This window comes from Manis pentadactyla, chromosome 8 (assembly GCF_030020395.1).
Source record: "Manis pentadactyla isolate mManPen7 chromosome 8, mManPen7.hap1, whole genome shotgun sequence".
Classification (NCBI taxonomy): domain Eukaryota; kingdom Metazoa; phylum Chordata; class Mammalia; order Pholidota; family Manidae; genus Manis; species Manis pentadactyla.
The window spans coordinates 4,330,714-4,349,481 of record NC_080026.1 but is presented as its reverse complement, the minus strand read 5'-3'; the positions used below and the strand labels follow the sequence as shown (position 1 = coordinate 4,349,481).

General features: G+C 51.3%; 2 long non-coding RNA genes across 2 annotated transcripts; one reads left to right on the top strand and one right to left on the bottom strand.

The window, feature by feature from the left end:
- Positions 1 to 6,922: 6,922 nt before the first annotated feature.
- Positions 6,923 to 10,076, bottom strand: LOC118911787 (uncharacterized). The gene is made up of 2 exons (XR_005024589.2): positions 9,932 to 10,076; positions 6,923 to 7,784 (listed from the first exon to the last, which is right to left on the bottom strand). It is a non-coding gene; the product is annotated as an uncharacterized LOC118911787 (long non-coding RNA).
- A 120-nt stretch (positions 10,077 to 10,196) lies between these two features.
- Positions 10,197 to 18,463, top strand: LOC118911788 (uncharacterized). The gene is made up of 3 exons (XR_005024590.2): positions 10,197 to 10,411; positions 16,064 to 16,210; positions 17,195 to 18,463. It is a non-coding gene; the product is annotated as an uncharacterized LOC118911788 (long non-coding RNA).
- Positions 18,464 to 18,768: the final 305 nt, after the last annotated feature.

The window sequence follows — 18,768 nt, the reverse complement described above, 5'->3', positions numbered from 1 at the left end:
AGAGACCACAGAACACTTCCCAAGACAGACCACATCCTGTCCATGAAACACATCTCAGCAAGTTCAAAAGAAGTGAAATCATGGAGTTCTTAGACCATAATGGAATCAAACTAGAAATCAATAACAAAAACACAAGAACATCTTTAGACACATGGAAATTAAACAACACACTTTCAAATAACACAGGAGTCAAAGAGGAAGCCACTAGGGCAATTTAAAAATACACAGAACACAATAAAAGTAAAGACACAACATTTATGTGATACCACTAAAGCAGGGCAAAGAGGGAAATTTACAGCACAATTTATAGTTGTATTCATTATTTAGAACTCCCATTAAAAATCAGTAACCTAATCAAAAATCTAAGTTCCTGACTCAATAAACTAGCAAAATACAGCAAAATAAACAAAGAACAAGCACAAGAAAGGAAATAAGAAAAATAAGAAATGTCAATGAAATTGAAAATAGGAAAATAATACAAAAAAACTAATGAAACAATAAATCGGCTTTTTAAAAAAAAATCAACAAAACTGATGAACCTTTAGCAAAAATGGCAGAAATAAGAGAGAGACACACACAAATAACCAATATCACTAAACAGGCAGTAAGGAAATACTATGAACTTTGCACTGATAAATCTGACAACTTAGAAGACATGGGCTAATTCATTGAAAACTATGAAATACCAAAACTCAATTAATATGGAATAGGCATCTGAATAACCCGCAGAGAACTTCAGGTGTTAACACTGTCCAATGTCTGGACTGTAGTGCTGGCCACATGAATCTACACAGATGATAAAATTGTATAAACACACAGCACATGCACACACACACACACACACACACGCACGCACGCACACACACACAGTTATATAAGTGAACCAAAGACAGCCTGTGTGTATTATTATTGCCCCAGCTTGTTTATTTCTTCACCTCAGGCTGTGACCTACTAGGTCAAAAGCCTAAAGGCACCAAATTCCAATTCTCACACATCGTTATTTTTAAAATAGTCAAAACAAGCAAAGTTTAAGCCATTTAGAGACTGCTTGCTTTCGTGCCCATGGAAAATCTCCTTATAACTTTTATCTATCAATAAATTCAAGCCCAAAGGGGCTGTCGCCCTTCTGAGCCCCTGACCCAGAGACATCGGCAGGCTGCTGAGGGACATCTCCAAGGCCCGTGAGCCCCTCTCCTGCCCCTTCTCCCCCAAAGGCTCCTTGCCCCCCTCTCATGCTGAGTAGTGACCCCCTATCTGTGAGCAAGAGCAATGCCATCTTGCCAAAACCATCATGACTGCTGCCTCGCCTTACCCATCCCCGTGCCCTGTGTGTACTGCCAACAGGGAACATCCCACAGAAAGGCCCCACTTAGAACTGACAATGCCGGGAGGGCGTCAGCCCCTGCTCTGACCAACCGCACAGCCGGCCCCCTGCCCACAGTTCCTTTCTCTTTGCCTCTATAAATTAGCCTCCCTAGACCCAGTGTTGCAGAAATCTTAGCGTCCTGTGGCCCAGGACAAGCTTCTCTAGGTAAGGGCCCCTCAACAAGCCTCCATGGAAGACAAGCTGGACTGTCAGCCTCTCTCTTTGGTCTCACAGGCCCTTCAGCTTCGGGGGGTCAGTTCATTTGTAACTCCCCCACATACAGCACCTGCATCGTGGCCTCTGGACAGCGCTCTCCTGGGCCCTCCCCACATGCAGTCCTCTCCCAGCAGCCCCCATGAGGCTCGCTGGGTGTTACTGCCTCGCGTGGTCATACCTCCAGCTTGATCAGCCCTATATCCCTCAGCCACCCTCTACACACACCCCCATGCACATGTACGCGCACACCCCCATGCACATGTACGCGCATACACAAATGAATGCAAGTAAAAGTGGGGAGATGTAAACGGTGGGGTGTGTGGCTGTCTGTATGCCCTTTGGGGTATTACTCTGTAGTTTTGTCGCATGTCACCACTGAGGCAAACGGAGTAAAGAGAACAAGAGATTGTTATTTCTACAACTTCACATGAATTTACTATTATCTCAATTAAAAAATTCACTTAAAAAATTTCTAGCTACTTGAAAGCTCTGCACACCCCATTCGCACTGAGATGAGTGACAGGCTAATGGGCCGTTCCTCCCGCCTGTGTGTTGGTGACGCAGACACACACCCCCAACAGAGCAGCCTACAGGATGGCTGGGCGAGAGACCCCACACACACACGTGCACACCTTTGCAGACCCCACACGGAGCCCTCTGAGCCGAATCTGACCCCAGGCTGTTCCGGGCCTGACCTCTGGGGCAGGCTGTGGCCGCTCTGAGCGCCAACAGTCTCATCTGGAAAATGGGGCTATTGCTTCACCCTGCAGGTTTCTTCTTGTGAGACCAGAGGCGGTCTGCATGGTGTGTGCATCATCACCCCCATTCCACAGCAACTTGGGGCCCAAGGATAATAAGGTACCACACCACACACAGGCAAGAGGTGGGCCCCCAAGTGCCAAGACAGGGCACAGGGGGACAGGGGCAGTCGGGGCAGGAGGCCAGCACCCCTGCCCTGGCAGTTTTGTCCACTGTGCCCCTCCATGCGTCCAGGTCCCCAGTGACCTTCTTCAGGACACACTTGCACACACAGGTGAACACCCTCAGCCCAGAGTGAATTTAAACATGGACTTTGATAAACAAATGTTTTCATTTTATAAAACCTTAGTCCCACATTCTACAGTGGACAGAGTTCAGAGTTGCCAGGGAGGGAGGTGGTCCAGAGCCGGAGAGGGTCTGGGGTGGCCAGAGAAACTGGCTCAGAGGTCCAGAGTGGTCCACCAAGGGCTCCACCCCTGCCCTGCCTGGGCCCCCAGGCCACCCAGCCCACAGCGTGCTGGACCCCGGGAGAGCACCTTTCCCAGGCAGGGCGGAAACTCCCCGATGAAGAGCTGGGCTTGGCGTGTCCAGGGCCCAGTTGGCAGGGAAGCAGGGCCTAGGAGCACCGGGAGGACATGCCCAGAGGGCAGGGGGACTCCCTGTGTGTGAAGCAAGGCTCAAGGGAGGTGGAGGTGACCCAAGCTGATTGTGGGAAGCCCAGCCAGAGAGCCTTCCTTCTCAATTGCCCCAGCCAGGAAGACAGGAGCACGGAGACCCTGGGATTGGGTGGGAGCTGGCCCCACAGGGTCCCAAAAGCCAGAACCAGACCAAAATAAGCAGACCCCCAAAGAGCCCCATGATACTGATCCCAGGCACTGGTTCATGTGTTCCCAGGTCTGCACGGTGCCCCCCAGCCCCCTCTCACCCCACTGTCCTCTGGCCCTTTGGGGGAGAGCTTAGGGAGGACAGGCACTGGGTGACACAGGGCTGGCCAGGCCGCACTGCTGCCCAGGAGCACCCACGCCCACAGCTGGGAGACAGCTCCAGAGGCAGGCCCGGAGAGCCACCCTCATCTATATGCTAATTAGCCCGTGCAAGAATTACAGGGTTAATTAAGCATCTCCGCCCTCCCTCCATCTTATCTGCCCTGGACACTGAGGTGAGAGGAGGAAATCGCAGCCGCTGATCAAATGAGCTGTCCACGGGCTGCTCCGGGCCCCCTCTCCGCGGGCCTTCCGGAACCAGCTCCTAAGTTCATCATGTTTATTTCACAAGGCACCAGGGATTTTAAAAGTGATTAGGAATCAAACCCAGGAGCCCCCAGCCCCTGACCCCTCTGCTCCCAATTTCCTCTCTGCAAAAGGGGTGTTTTATCGCAGCATCCAGGCCACATGCTCCCTGCCTGAGCGTGATGCCTGGGAACTGAGAACATGACTGTCAAGCAGGAGGTGGGGAGGCGTGGGGGGTCCTCGCCTCGCTCCCGGGGCCGCACTAGCACCGTCAGAGGGGCCCTGGTTTCCTTTGCTTCGGCTGCACCCTGTAGCCCCCATGAGTGATGTGAATTCTCTGGGCCTCTGGCTTCTCACTTATTAAAGGAGGTACAGCACCCACGCAGCAGAGTGAGACCAAGACCCACTGTGGGTGCACAGACGGCACACAGTCGGCACCAGGTCATAATGCGCATAATGTCGATTTTCTCCCTTTCCTTCCACTCATCCCCTTGCACCCCAGGCTTGAGTTGCTCCTACTCCACCCATGAGAGTCTGGCTCAGAGGCCCCCCACCCCAGAAAAAGCTCCCTGAGAAGAGCGTGGGCTCAGTGGCACTGAAACACCGGGGAGAGTGCACATCAGTACATACGTGTTGAACAAATGAGCAGGGTGGGCTTAGAGGCCAGTCAGATGACACAAGGGCCACTGGGTGTCCTGGGCAGACACCAGGCACCAGGCACCACACGCTTCTCTGCCGGGGGGAGGACAAACCCCACAGGCGCCCCAACCACCACTGCCAACCAGAGTTGGCATCCGAGAAAAGGCCCATCAGTCACCCCAGGTTAGCCACCTGCAAACTGAGCCCCAGGGAGAGGCAGCGGGTTAGTGAGGCCAGGAGAGAGGCCACAGCCCTAGGGCCCCAGACTGAGGTCGTGTGTGGGGGCCCCGGGCCTCTACACAGAGTAGCTGGGAAGGGCAGAGACCCAGCCCTTCCTCCATGGGGCCTGGCCCAGGACATGTGATAGGCTGAATCCTCCCGGGCCCTCGAGAGCCGCAGCCCTGGGGGCACACGCCCCGAGCGTGTGATGGGTTTCACTCCCAGGATTAGGTTCTGTGACCCGGTACAGCTGGCTTCAAGACCAGGAGAGTGCCCAGGTGGCCCTAACCGAATCACACGGGCCCTTTGAAAGCAGAGTTTTCTACAGCTGGTGGCAGAAAAGGAGGACAGGTCGGTGCAAACGTGCTGCACCCCACTAGTCCTTAGGGGGATGCAAATCAAACCACACAGAGCTGTCAGCACCTGCTTGTTAGGATGGCTGGTGCCAGAAAGATGAGAGAGTGTTGGCCTGGGTGTGGGGAAAGGGAGCTCTGCACTGTGTGTGGGCGTGTGAATCACTGCAGCCACTGTGGGGACTGCGGGGCCACCACGGACCTACCCACCCTGCAGCAACCCCACCTCTAGGAAGTGTTTCGGGATGAGGAAGTTCAAGGGTCCAGTGTACAGCGTGGTGACTATACTTGACACTCCACTGTCTGCTGGAAATTTGCTAAGATGGATCTTAAGTTGATCTAACCACATACACACGTACACACACGAGGGTCGTTAGATGAGGGGGTGGAAGTGTTGACTTGACTGCGGGGATCACTTCACAATATATACACATATCAAATCACCACATTGTGCACCTTAAACATATACAATTTTTATATGTCCAAAAAAAGAATGAATGACAAAGGGAATTTTTCCCCAGCTCCTCCAGAAGTAAACAGCATGGCCAAAATGTTTATCTCACCCATGTGATACCCTGAGCAGAGAGCTCGGCCAGACCACGCTGAACCTCTGACCCGAAGAACTGTGAGCCACTAACGCTGCAGAGTGCGTGGTGATTTGTTACACAGCATAGAAAATTCATACAAAGAAGTTGTGCAACAAGTGCCAGAGAACTTAACCTCAGGGGCCTTAACCTGAGGCATAGATGGTCTGATGGGGTCGGGGGGTCTGCCCTGAGCTGATTCTGCTCTATTAGATGTTCAGAGAGGCCCAGGGTCCACCAACATGCTCCTGTCCTAACTGATGCAAACCTGACCCAAAGGGAGAAAATTCTCATTATGCTCCAGGAGCCTGTGAACTAGGACTGGCCTGGTGAGCTCACCCACTGCTGCTGCAGGTTTTCCTGAAGAGGTAGGAGGTGGCCCCCGTGACGGCTCTGCCAGCCGGGGGTGGGGGAGGAGAAGGGCAGGGCTTGCGCTCTTTATAGAGCTCTTTGTGCTTTCTCCTGTACCAAACTCCAAACGTCCTGCTGCTGACGGCACCCAGTAAGCCTCACGCTCAGGAATAGCCCTCCTCTAGGGCCAGTGCACAGCCTGTCTGGCACCCACCTCCCGAGACCTGGCCCCCCAACAGTGTGGAAGCCCAGCTGCACAGCAACTTGCCTACTGTCCAGCCCCATCCCCACCCAGCACCAACACTGCAAGGAACTGCACCACATCCTGCACTCTGTCAATGCCTAGAGAGCCAAACATAAGCTGACTAAATGGGAACCTCTGAGCAGCCACAGCCTGGTGGAGGAGGAGCCTGCCCAGGCCCTGAAGCCGCAGCTGTGTTCTTCCAGATGGCCATACCCTCTGCTCCAGAGGCCCCTCCAACACCTCTCCAGCCAGGAATGCCTCAACTCATCTCCCCTCCAAACACTGGAGGTTTGTTTCTGGAGAAATTAAGCCAGTAGCTCCAGACCATGGGGTTCCAAGCACAGAGGAGCATGGGTGTGAGGAGCAGAAGAAAGCAGAATGAGGGAAAGCTCACACTCAGAACCAAGCCCCAGCCCTCCTGGGGCTCCCGTCCAAGAGAGGGTCACTGTTCAGAAAAGAGACCCCAAGGCCTGATGTCTGGGGACCCCGATGGGGAGGTCTTGTTGCCCCCTGTCCACTAGCAAAGCCCCACACATGGCCCAAGGGCTCCCTCCTGGCTTTGTGTGTGTCCTTTTAAATATGAATTGGCAGTCATGTCGCCAAACATTTGAGGCAATCCTCTAACAGAGAAAAATGAAAACAAAACAAAAAAGAAGGAAGAAATGTAAATTGGAAAGATGTTGCAGGCACAGAACAGGAACAGAGTCTTGTGGGAAAAGTAGTAGATGCACAAAGAACTCTTGGAAATTAATAAAGGCTGGAACAAGTAGAACAAAAAGACAAAATGTGGAGCAAGAAGAGAAAAGAAAGGGTCAGTTCAGAAAACCCACCATCTAACTAATACACTATCCAGAAATAGAGAATGAAAAGGACAGGAGAGGGAACTTATCAATGAAATGATAGTAAAAGTTTCTCAGATTGTCTTAGCTCATTCTGTAACAAAAATGACAGTAAACTAGGGGGCTTGTAAACAACAGACATTTATTTGTTACAGTTCTGGAGCCTGAGAGGTCCAAGGTCAGGACGCATCGGCAGATTCAGCATCTGGTGAGCGCCGCTTCCAGTCCACCAACATGTCTTCACACTGCCCCACGTCGCAGAGGTGTGAAGGGGCTCCCTGAGGTCTTTCATAAGGGCCCTAATCCTGTTCATGGGGGCTCCACTGTCACGGCCTAAGCACCTCCCAAAGGCCCCACCTCCTAGTCCCATCACACTGGTGGCAAGGTTTCACCATTTGATTTGAGAAGTGACACAAATTTCAGTCCATAGCACAGGTCAGGGTTCACATGGAAAGGGCACACTGTGCGCCCAGTGCATGAAAGAAAAACAACCCACACTGACATCTGTCATCATCCCGACTTAGAACGCCAGAAGAGCAGACCTCGGAGCTTCCAACAGGGAGATTAAAAGAGTGTGTTTATTAAGGAATTTGAAAGGTGTTAGGGCTTTTCAACAATGAAACCAGAAATTAGAAGCTAATGGAACAATGCCTTCAAAATTCTCAGGAAAAAAAAATTCACATAATCTAGAATTTTATACCCAGCTGTACAGGGTTCATGTTGCCCTCTCAGCCCCCAGCGCCCTCCTTCTCTCTGCAAAGTCACACGAGTAAAACTATTTCCTAGACTTGCTCACAGCTTGGGTCCTGGATGTGTGTTGGGTTCTGCGTTGGTGGGATGCAGTTTTCACACAGCTTCTGGCCATCAGCCCTGGTTAAGAAGGGGATGTTTTCCTCTAACAGTTCCCCGGATTCCTTCCTGCTTCTTTGCTGTGACACCAGCAGTGGCGGTGGGAGAGGTGGCTTCTTTCTCTGTGACTCTGAGCCTGGAAGGAAGACATGAGGGTCGATGTCTGGCTCCCGGTGCGGCAGAGACGGTCTCCGTGGTAGAAGGGACCCCAGACCCGGGCTGCCAGAGTAGCAGAGGTGCTGTGGGGGAGGAGGGGGCGGAAGCTACCTATGGGAAGTTCTGAATCGTTCTGAAAATCATTCCAAGAGGCCCACTTAGAAATTGCTTTTTTAGCCCTTTCAACACCGTGTGGACACCTCTAATGATCTGTATTCCTGCCCTGAACACTGGGCCTTCCTGATTCAGCTGCCAAATTGCCCATCAAGTGTGAGTCCATGACAAAGGACAGCGGTGGTCAGTCCAGGCTCCCAACACCACCTCCTCCAGTCCTGTGGCACCAGCTGCTGTGTGCTTGGTTCCCAATGGCTCATACCACAGTGGTCTCCAGTGGCTACCCTAAGGCCCAGATGAACACCTGGGGCTAAAGTTCCCCCACACCCACCCCTGCCTGCCTACAGGGGACTTACAGCAAGTGATTGCCTCAGCAGGACAAGCTCTGGGTGTAACCCCCACCCCAGGGCTCCCTGACCAGGTTGGGACTGGCACTCACTGGATATGGATCCTGCCTGGGTCTTTCTTCCCTGCCCCACTGTGGATAAAATGAGAGTTCCAGTGGCCAGGATTCTCACCTGGCCATGGTTGAATAGCTCACTGCACACCTGTGGGCAATACATGGCTGTTGACTCTATAAAAAGAACTCTGCCTAGTGCTCTGGGCATGACATGGTGGCAGGGCTGCAAGGCTGCAGGAGAGCAGAGCAGAGGCTAGAGTGGTGGCAGTGCCAAGGACAGAGGCCCAGAGGATGGCTGTGTAGGACAACTGTGCAGAGACGCCCAGAGGATGGCTGTGTGGACAGAGGGGCCCAGAGGCAGAGACTGACTTGCTGCCTGCAGACTCGCTCTGAGTGAATGGGATTCTAGTGACTGACCTGCCACCTGGAAATAAAGTTGGGTATAACGCTTTCACCCCCAAGAACATTTTGCTGTCAATTTCTTTGGTCACATTGAATCCATAGTGAACTTGCTTGGGGTTGAAACCCACTGGGAAGACACCCACTATCGTGACTCCCCTCCCAGCTTCTCCTGAGAGAAGTATTTCCTCAGTGAATCCTTTTCATTGCAAACCCATGCCTATAAGTCTGCCTTTGGGAATTATTTTCAGATGATCAGGGACTCTAAACATCTACTTCTAATAACTTAGTAAGCTATTAGAGGACATGAGTCCGTACAGTGATGGTGTGAAGCAGGAGAGGAAGTCATAGGGACTCCGTCCAGAGCGCACTGCGAGGGGACGCTCTTGGAGGGCAGGCTGCACACGGGTCTGGGGAGTGACCGGGAGCCGGCAAGCCCATGTGGGAGCGCCCGGGAGAAAAGGAAATCGATCGATTGGCAATTTGACTATTTGGAAAATAATATTGATTCAGATATAATAGATCTGGTTAAATATTTAGGAAAAATAAATTTAGGGACATAGAAAACCAAATAAAGGAAAATATGTACATAGTAAGTTCAGCAAACAACATCATAGTCAATTCACTTAGCAGTAAGCAAACTTTGCTGTCATAGTAAAATAAATTCTATTGATTTAACCAAAAGTCGTGATAAAAACGTGCCCAAGGAGGGCGATCAGGGCCAACACCGAGGTCTGCGGAGCCCAGACTCCCCAGCTTCCACTGCAGGCAAGGGCAGTGTTTACAGCTGGCCAATCAAGAAATAGCAGCCTCAGTTTATTATTTAGAAATGTGGAAGCGAATACCAGCTGTGAGCACTGCAAACAGAAATCTATTTGACATGAATTTATCTTTTTAAACCCATTCCTTCCAAAAAGATGAAACATAGCTTCCGATGGAAGACACATGCATACACGCTCCCCACCCCGCACAACAGAACGAGGAAGAAAGGGGGATCCAATAGAGATGATGGTCAGTAGCAATAGTGGAGAACAGAAGCCCTTCACCTGGGGGCCAATGCATCACGCGTCATAGCCAGGTGGACCTCAGCAGCCACACAGTGGTAGGTGCTCTCCGTGCTCAGCAATGTGAAACCCTGCCATCCGTCCATCCCCCAAGCCCCCACCCACCACCAGCCCTTGCTGCCCCAAATTCCATATTCCAGATGCATTTACCTGAGCTGAGCATTGCTCTCTTAAAGAGCGGAGGCTCCCTGCCAGGTTTGCACACCACACACAGTACTGGGCAAGCACAGGCTGGGTGCCAGTTCCTGCTGTGTGCCCTTGGCAAGCTGCTAAGGTCTCCAAGCCTCAGCTTCCTGGAGTGGGAGATTATAAACATGGCCACCGTCCTTCACAGCCCCTCCCATGATTCTGGACTGGCCTAAAGGTTTGTTTGAGCACCGTGACATCGTACCCACGTTGGGTCTAGACCCGAAGACACCTTCCAGCTTCCATCCTTGCTGCTCTCAGACCAGCACAGAATCAGGCCCAGGCTAGCCTGCTGGAGTGAGACACACCATCACCCCCGCCAACCTAGCCAACAGCCATCAGACCTCCAGACTTGGGCAGGGGGCCACTCTGGACCAACAGGCCCCCAGTGAACCCACCAGCTGACCAAAGATGCAGGAGCCAGCTTAGCCGAGCCCAGCCAAGGTTAGTCTCACCCAGCCCAGACCAGACGACCCACCCAGCAGACAGATGGCGGCCAAACAGATGGTGGTGGGGTGTTTTTTGAGCCGTTTTGAGCAGGTTCAGTCTGCATCAAGGAACACTGATGGACCCTCACGCGAAATGATGATACCAGTGCTTAGTTCAGAGGGGGTGGCTAAGATGTAGTGGTAATAGAGGAGCTCTCCCCAGGGGCTCAAACCAGTGCGTACCCACCATCCCCATCTCCAGCACCTAATGCAAAAGAGATTTGCAGCTGCTTTTCTGTTGTGGCAGCCAGAAGATGGGGGTAGGGCTCCCCAGGAGAGAAAGGAAACCTCCAGGGCAGACTTCCCCCAGCTGTCCACCCTGTGGTGTGAGCTACACGGCCACCCGATGCAGCAACTAGCAACCCGGCTTTGCAGGCAGCTCTGGGCAGGCAAAGACTGATCTGCTGTAATTGGCTTATTGATTTTGCAATCACATTTTAAGATGCATAGTGTGCCACCATCTACACTGGCCGTTAAGCAACCTTCCAGGGGAGTTTTATCTGCACCACCTTGGCCCAGACTCTGGGCCAGGAAGCAGAGAAAACAACTCTCACTAATCATCCTGGAATTGTAGCAAGCACAGCTCATGCCGGGCCCACCAGCCACTCCCCAGATGTCAGTGCTGAATTAAATGATGGAATGGAACCCCAGCGCTCTCTGCATGGACCTTGCAAGCACACCTCCCTTATCCCCTGCACTGAGGCTTGTCTGCCTCAGTCTGCCACTCACAGGGACCTCCCTTCTCCCGGGGCTGGGTCCTGGGATTCTGCAAGTGGTTTGGAGCCTGAACACCTGAGTCAAGCCAGTTGCTCTACTTACGATGAAGAGCGTATGCACAGGACACTCCTGGTGGAGCACCTGAACTGCCCACTGTCATCTACTGTCAGCCAGAGACCCGAGCCCCACCAGAAAGTAGGCTCGGATGCTGTCTCCCATGCAGCCGCCCCCCACTGCCACCCACTAAGAGAACCCGCAGGCGGCCTGGGTCTTCTAAGAGTGTCCTAAGCACCTAAGGCAGGCCCAAGAGGAGACATGATCCCCGCCACCCAGGAGGCACAGTCTAGAATGCAAGTGTTTTGGACCTGCAGAGACCATGAGCTCATTGAGTCCTGGGTGCTGAAGCAAACAGCCATGCAGGGAGGGCAGTGACCTGTCCAAGGGGCCTCACACGGTCTCACTGCAAGAGCCTGGAGGGGCTGGGTCACCCTGAGTCAGCCCGGTACCCTGGCATCAGGCAAGCTGTTTTCAGAAGGGCCAGAAGCCAGCCGGAGCAGCTCAGGAGAAACAAGGGACAGGTCAGCGGCTCCTCGCTACCCGCCACCCTCCCCGAGCGGGTTCCACAAAACCCTCTTCTGTGTTATGTTAATAATGAATTACAAAATAAAAGTGGTGGCCCTGTATCTGGGGAACATTTTTCATTAGGTCTGAAGGCCATCAGGACCTCGCAGAGCCTCTGACTGTCCCCATCCCCACGGACCTCCTGGGTGTGCAGCCCTAACCGCCAGCCCTGCTCACTGCTACCCCAACTGCACCGTTGCAGTTGGCATTTCAAGATGCACACCCAGGGGAAGCCACTGCCGGAGGGAACAAGGACTCCTCGGCCTGCCACAGGCAGCCTGCCCCACCGCCCACCGCCCCCCCACCTCCTGCTCCAGGCCACCCTTCCCCAGATGCCGGCCACTCTCTCCCCACTCTCCAAGCCTCAGGAATTTCCACGCACCCTTCCTGCCCTTCATGCTCAACCCAAAGTCCTCTCCTAGCAGAGCCCCTGGGAAGTCAGAGGCTTCTCCCTCCTGCACCTGTGCAGCCCTGCAGACAGCTTCCCCCCTGTGGGGTGCACCCCAAGACATGAATCAGACACAGTGCAACTGCTTAATTAAGAGATTTTGTGGGCCCCTCCCCAGGGCCCTGGTTAAATGATGACAGGAACCTGAGTCTTGCGTGTGGGGTGACCCAGGCAACCCCGGACCCAGGTCTTTTGTCTGTGCACCTGGGAGCTTGGGCCACATCCAGACCTTTGGTGTGTGGTTGCTGTCAAAAACTGTACTGCAGTTTCTTTTGATTTTCTAGAAACTTCACAATCCTAGCTTGCAATGTCAAAATACACTTTAGCTATAAATACACTAGTAATTGTCACACAGGAAAAAATAAACTTTATTCCTGCAGGCAAATTCTATAGCACCAGAGAATGGCCCATCCAGGGTCCTGAGGCCCCTGCTGTGGAGGGCCCCAGTCCAGAATGCACTGCCCACCCCATCTCACTCATGGAGTGATTGCACACGCACGTTGCACTCACGTGCACACAGCATACAGCATCTGATGAAGGAACTACATAAAGTCCAGCCACAGGCCCAGGCCCTGGCCCTCAGCCCTCCCACCCCTGCCCAAGCCAGGTGCTGCCTGACCGTGGGGACACACAGCGCTCCCCCAAGGCCACAGCTCCTGCAGGAGCTCCTGAGCCCTGTGTGCTGGGTCCCTAACCCTGCACACGGGATGGCCAGCTCAGGGATGCAGATCCCTGGGGCTCCTTGGGCTGGAGCTTGGCCAGCCCTGGCAAAGCTGTCTGCTTCTCAGCCACTCTCTGCTGTTCTCAAGGACTAGGAGCCAAAAGGCACTGCCTCCCCGTTGGGCCACAGCACCACCTCTCCCATGGCCAGCTCCTGCATGGAGCCATCGGCCCTCAGTAAGGCTGGAGAGATGCATGACTAACTTGCCCCGTATCCCGGCGCAGAAGCTGAGGCACAGGTTGCAGGGTCTTGCGCAGGCCAAGCCAGACAGTGGGTGCAGACCAGCGGGCCTCCACCTCCCCGCCTCCCGGCGCCCAGCCCCAAGCCCCAGCCCCAGGGCTGAAGCCGGGTTTCTCCACACAAGAACACTCTGTCTCCTTCACTGCACTCAGGCGAGGAGAGAAAGCCTCGCCACTTCCTGATGCATTATTTATCAGGAGCACATTAACCGTGGGTGACATCACAGGCATTGGAAGGTAATTTGTGGAAAGTATTGTTAAAGCAATTGATTTGCAAATTCCTCTACAGGGAAAACGGAGCACTGAGCAGGCAGAGATGTGACATGGAGACTTTTTTTTTCATGTATTTGGAAATAATTGATTGAAAGCTAAGCTGTGTAGCCAGTGAGAAAATGAGATTATTCTGTCTGTTATGCAAAGAAATTGTATATTGTGCAAAACAGCTGTCAGAGCAGCCGAGAGGCATGTGCTCCTCCTGTGGAAGGTAGGGGGTAATGTCTTTCTTTCCAAATTCAGATCAAGTCCTCAGTTTCCAAGTCCCTCATCCAACCGCCATTATTCCATCAACGGTCTGTGACATCCAAGGTGTGCCAAGGGCCATGTGGGCCCAGGCTGACCCTCCGGGCACAGCGCCCCTGGGGAGGCCCCAAGAACACAGTGCAGCATGACAGGGCAGGCGAGGTGCCCTGCTGTGCTCCCGGCCTGCACCATCCCGCACCAGGACCAGGGCAGAGCCCCGCAGTCCTGGCTATGGCTTCCCGGCCCACAGAGCAGCCTGCCGCCTGTGTCCCAGAACTCCCAGTGACCGCTCGTGACTCCAGGAGGACGGCAGCCCCTTCGTGCAGCCACAGGGCCAGCGTGGCCTCCTCCACATCACCCCCCACCATGCGGGCTCCCCAGCAGGACGGCCCCGTCATTGTGGGGGGGCCTGGTCCCAGAGAAAAGGACCACCCTCAGAGCACAGGGGGTCCCAAGAGCTGCTCAGCCCTGCCCCTGCATGTGCCTGGCCCTGGCCTGGGGCTTAACCTCCCTGAGCCTCGGTCCACTTGTCTGTCCAGCGGAAGTCATGTGGGCTCCCACCCCCGAGGCTGTGAGGGTTAAACCATAGTGCCTGGACCCTCCCTGTGCTCACTAGAGGTAGAGGCTCTCCCTCCAACCTCCTCACCCCACACTGAAAATTCGCATTACCTTATTTAAGACTTCTATGCCCGTTTTGTATATCACGGAGGCTCGTGAAGTTAAATGCATTGTTTGCAATGACCCACTAGCCGTGGCGGGAATCTGGCGGACCTGGCTGTGTCGAGCCCCGTGCCACTCTCCCCTAGAAAGCTCCTTCCAGCTGACCTCGCTGCTCACAGAGAGCTGGACTCTAGGGAGGGAGACGAGGTGCCCCCAGGTGGTCCAGCTGCAGGGCCACCAGCTGCCAGGGCTTGCTTGGGACACAGGACTTGGCAGTGCCAAAGCCCGGAAAGCCCCGGGCAGAGTGGGAAAGGCTCACCCGCCTGCCTCTAGCCTCTCTAAAGCACTGCACATCACTCAAAAATATTTTGGTAACAGAGAATATAACATTAGGTCTGTCCCTTTTAAGTTAACCGACATTTCCTAAGACCAAGTCCGGGGAAGCAGACAGTAAGTTTCCACCCGCCTCTTCACTCACAGCCCAACTCCCAGCGGTCAGCCCACCCTCTGCAGGCAATGGCCACCTGCAGCTCCATCCCAGCCCCGCCGCCCCACCCCCCTCCGGGCCTGGGGACGGAGCACCTGAGGGTGAACAAACCATGGCCCCTCTCCCCACGGGGGTGGGGAGGTCGGGAGGGCTTACCGGACACCTCTGGGATGTGAGCCGTAAGCAGGCATCAGCAAGGTGGCAAGCTGGGCCCGCACTCCAGGCAAGGCCCAGAGGCGTGGCAGGGCCTGGAATATTCTAGGAACCATAAGCATGACGGAACAACACAGCAAACGGGGAAAAGGAGGAAAAAGACAGAAACAGACACACACTGGAGGCCAGTGCGTACAATGGAATGCCTCCAGGTGAACAGGTAGGTGTCTAATCCATTATATTCAGTAGGTGCTGCTATCCTATGACGAGAGAGTATCTGATTACTCAACCATTCCATTTGCTTCCTGTTTATCATCTGCTTCCTGTTAACTTTTTGTTGCCACTATAAACAATTCCTCAGTAAATATATGTATGTAGGTCAGAGTCCAGGTATGGGATTTCAAGTGGATACTGTCATATTGATTTTCCAAAAATGCAATAAGAAGTCACACTCCCACTAACAATATACAGGAATGCCCTTCCCAACAAATCTTTCCAAGGACGGTTGTTCTGTTTTGTTTAATTACTGCCCATCTGATGAGTGAAGTCACTGTCACTTTCATTTTTCCTTCCCTAACTACTAGTGAAGTTGAACCTCTTTGCATTTGCTTATTTTTTTTAAGATTTCCTCTCCTGTGATTGCCCAACTGAAATACTTTGCATATTTGGATACATTTAGATTATTTCTGTTTTATTTGCAGGAGCTCTTTATCTGTTATAAATATCGATCTTTTAATTGTTATAAGTGTTATGTGTCCCCAGAACTGTACAAAATATTATTGGCCCTGACAAATCTGTATGCTTTGACTGGATTCTAGACCCCCCAAGAGTCTCAACTGTGGTTGCACATTAGAATCACCTGGGGAGCTTTGAAACCTGATGCCTGGATCAACTTTTCTAATTTATAATTTCTGTACATTTTCAAAAGTGTTGCCATACAGCTGCATATAATAATTTATTCTTGTTTTGATGTCTTCCACACCTGTTATTATATCTTTTCATCTTTCTAATCTCATATTCCTTTGTTCTTTCTTTTTTTCCAGATGTACTGAGAAATAATTGACAAATGAATTTGTATATACCTAAAGTGTACAATGCAAGGATTTGATTTCACATATACATTGTGAAATATTTACCACCAAGTTAATTAACACATTCATCACCTCACATCGTTACCTTTTGCATGTGTGGTAAGAATATTTAAGATCTACTGTCTCAGCACATTTCCAGTATATAATAAAATATTATTTAGTGCATTAGATCCTCAGAATCTATTCATCTTACAACTGAAAGTTTGTACCCTTGTTTAACATCTCCCCATTTCCCCCACCTGCTCCATCCATGTTGTCATGAACAACAGGATTTCTTTCCTTTTAAGGCTGAATAATATATATATATATATATATATATATATATATATATATCACATATATAATTATATATTCATATATATAAATATTTCAGTCTATTTCAGTCTTTGCCCCATTTCTTAATCAGATACATTTTTTTTTATCCATTCATATATCAAAGGACCCTCAGGATGACTCCCTGTCTTGGCTACTGTGAATAACACTGTAATGAACATGGGGGTGCAGAGGTCTCTTCAAGATCTTCTATTTTTAAATTTTTGATGAACTGCCATACTATTTTCCGTAATGGCTATACCAATTTACAATCCCATCAGTGTGTATAAGTGTTCCCTTTTCTTACCAACATTTGTTATCTCTTGTCTTTTTTATATTAGCCACTCTAAAAAGGTGTAGGGTGATATCTCACTGTGACTGTGATTTGCATTTCCCCTGATCATTAGTGTCATTGAGCACCTTTCTGCATACCTGTTAGCCATTGTATGTCTTCTTTGAAAAAAAATGTCTATTTCAGACCTTTGCCCCATTTTTTATCAGATTATTTGGATTTTTTGCTATTGAGTTGTATGGGTTCCTTACATATTTCAATATTAACCCTTTATCAGATATATGGTTTGCAAATGTTTCTCCCCTTCCATAGGTTTCCTTTGAATTTTGTTGATCGTTTCCTTTGCTGTGCAGAAACTTTTTACTTTGATGTGGTCCCACTTGTTTATTTTAGCTTTTGTTACATATGTTTTTGTTGTCATGCCAAAGAAATCATTGCCAAAACCACTGTCAATGAGATTTTTCCCTGTTTTCTTCTAGGGGTTATACAGTTCCAAGTCTTACATTTAAGTCTTCAATCCACGTCAAGTTTTGGTGAGTGGTATAAGATAGGGGTCCAGGCCCACTCTTGTATGGGGATATCCAGTTTCCCAACACCATTTACTGAAGAAAGTATCCTCTCTATTGTGTACTCTTGACACCCTTGTCAAAGATTCATTGAACATAAATGCACAAGTCTATTTCTGGGCTCCCAAGAGGCCCTTTTTGTTGGGACTTGATTTAATATCCACAGGAATCTACTGAAGAATTTTAAAAGAGTCAAGTTTAAGGCTCCCAGAACATTAGGTTTGAAGACTACATGTCCAACTGCCTTTGATGACCAATGTCAAGGCCAAATCCAGAGATGGCAGAAAAATCACCCAAAGTCACACAACAGAAGGACTCAGGGGAAAAGGCAGACGTCATACCCAGGCCTCCTGGCCCCCAGCCCAGCCCTGCTTTGTGAAAAGAGCCTACCCACGAGCTCTCCTCCCCTCACCTGTGCCAGCTCCAGGCCCTGGCTGATGGACATAATTGCTTAACAAACTTAAAGTCTTCTACAAATATGGATAATCTTCATTACTTTTCCTGAAAATCCTCTGGCATTCCACTGGGAAGAGCTGAATATTCAAATCACCCAGGTAGTTAAAACAGATGCTAATCTTTTATTTACTTTAATCCTGAATTCTGTTCTTTTTCATTTAGAGTCCCCTGGATTTGAGGGTTGGGTGAAAGGGAGAAGCTCTAACTGTGTTGGCCGTGATGCTCATCTCCCTCAGATCTTTACCAATTGGGGGCCTTGGGGCACCCGCAGGTCATGCTTAGGAAACCAAGTGACTTCAAACACGTTTCCCAGCTGTGAGTCTCCAAAACATAGTTCCCACAATACTGCCCCCCAACCCCGACAAGCCTAGTCAGCTCCCTGGGGCTTCCACCAGGCCAGACTGGTTCTACCCAGCTCAGCTCAGGGATCATGAGCGATAGACCTGGACTGGGCTTGGGGTCATGAAAAAAATTAAATGGCCACTGTGATAAGGACATCAGAGGGTCTCCGCATGTCAGGGGCCAAACAGTAAGGGAGGGAGGCCTGCGGAGTAAGCACAGGGGCGGACAGCATCGGGGAGAGTGATTATCTTGACCCTGGGCTGTCAAAAAAGGAAAGACCCTGTAGGAGTGGAGGAGGCCGGACAGGGTATGACAGCAGTCCCCAGCAGGGACACCCTCTCCTCCGGGGGCTCACGGCTCCTCGGGCATCTGGGAGAGTGTGTGAGCCACGCCTGCCTCCAGGACGCCCTCTGCCTGGGGCTGGGGGATGGGGACGCCGCACCTGATTTGGGCCCCACAGAGAAGCTTCCTGACTGGGTTTCCCCACCCAGCCCCACGGGGTAATCGGAAACAACGGGACAGTTCCCTCGTGCTGTAGTTTTAAAACCCATCTGCCTTTCAATTCCACACAAGATGGAGCAAAAGCATTTCTCCCCATTTCTTCTACAAAACACACTAAAAACCCTGGATATTACATATAAACTAAAGATAAGAATACTCTGAAAGGTGGAGAGAAGGCTGCCCGGCCG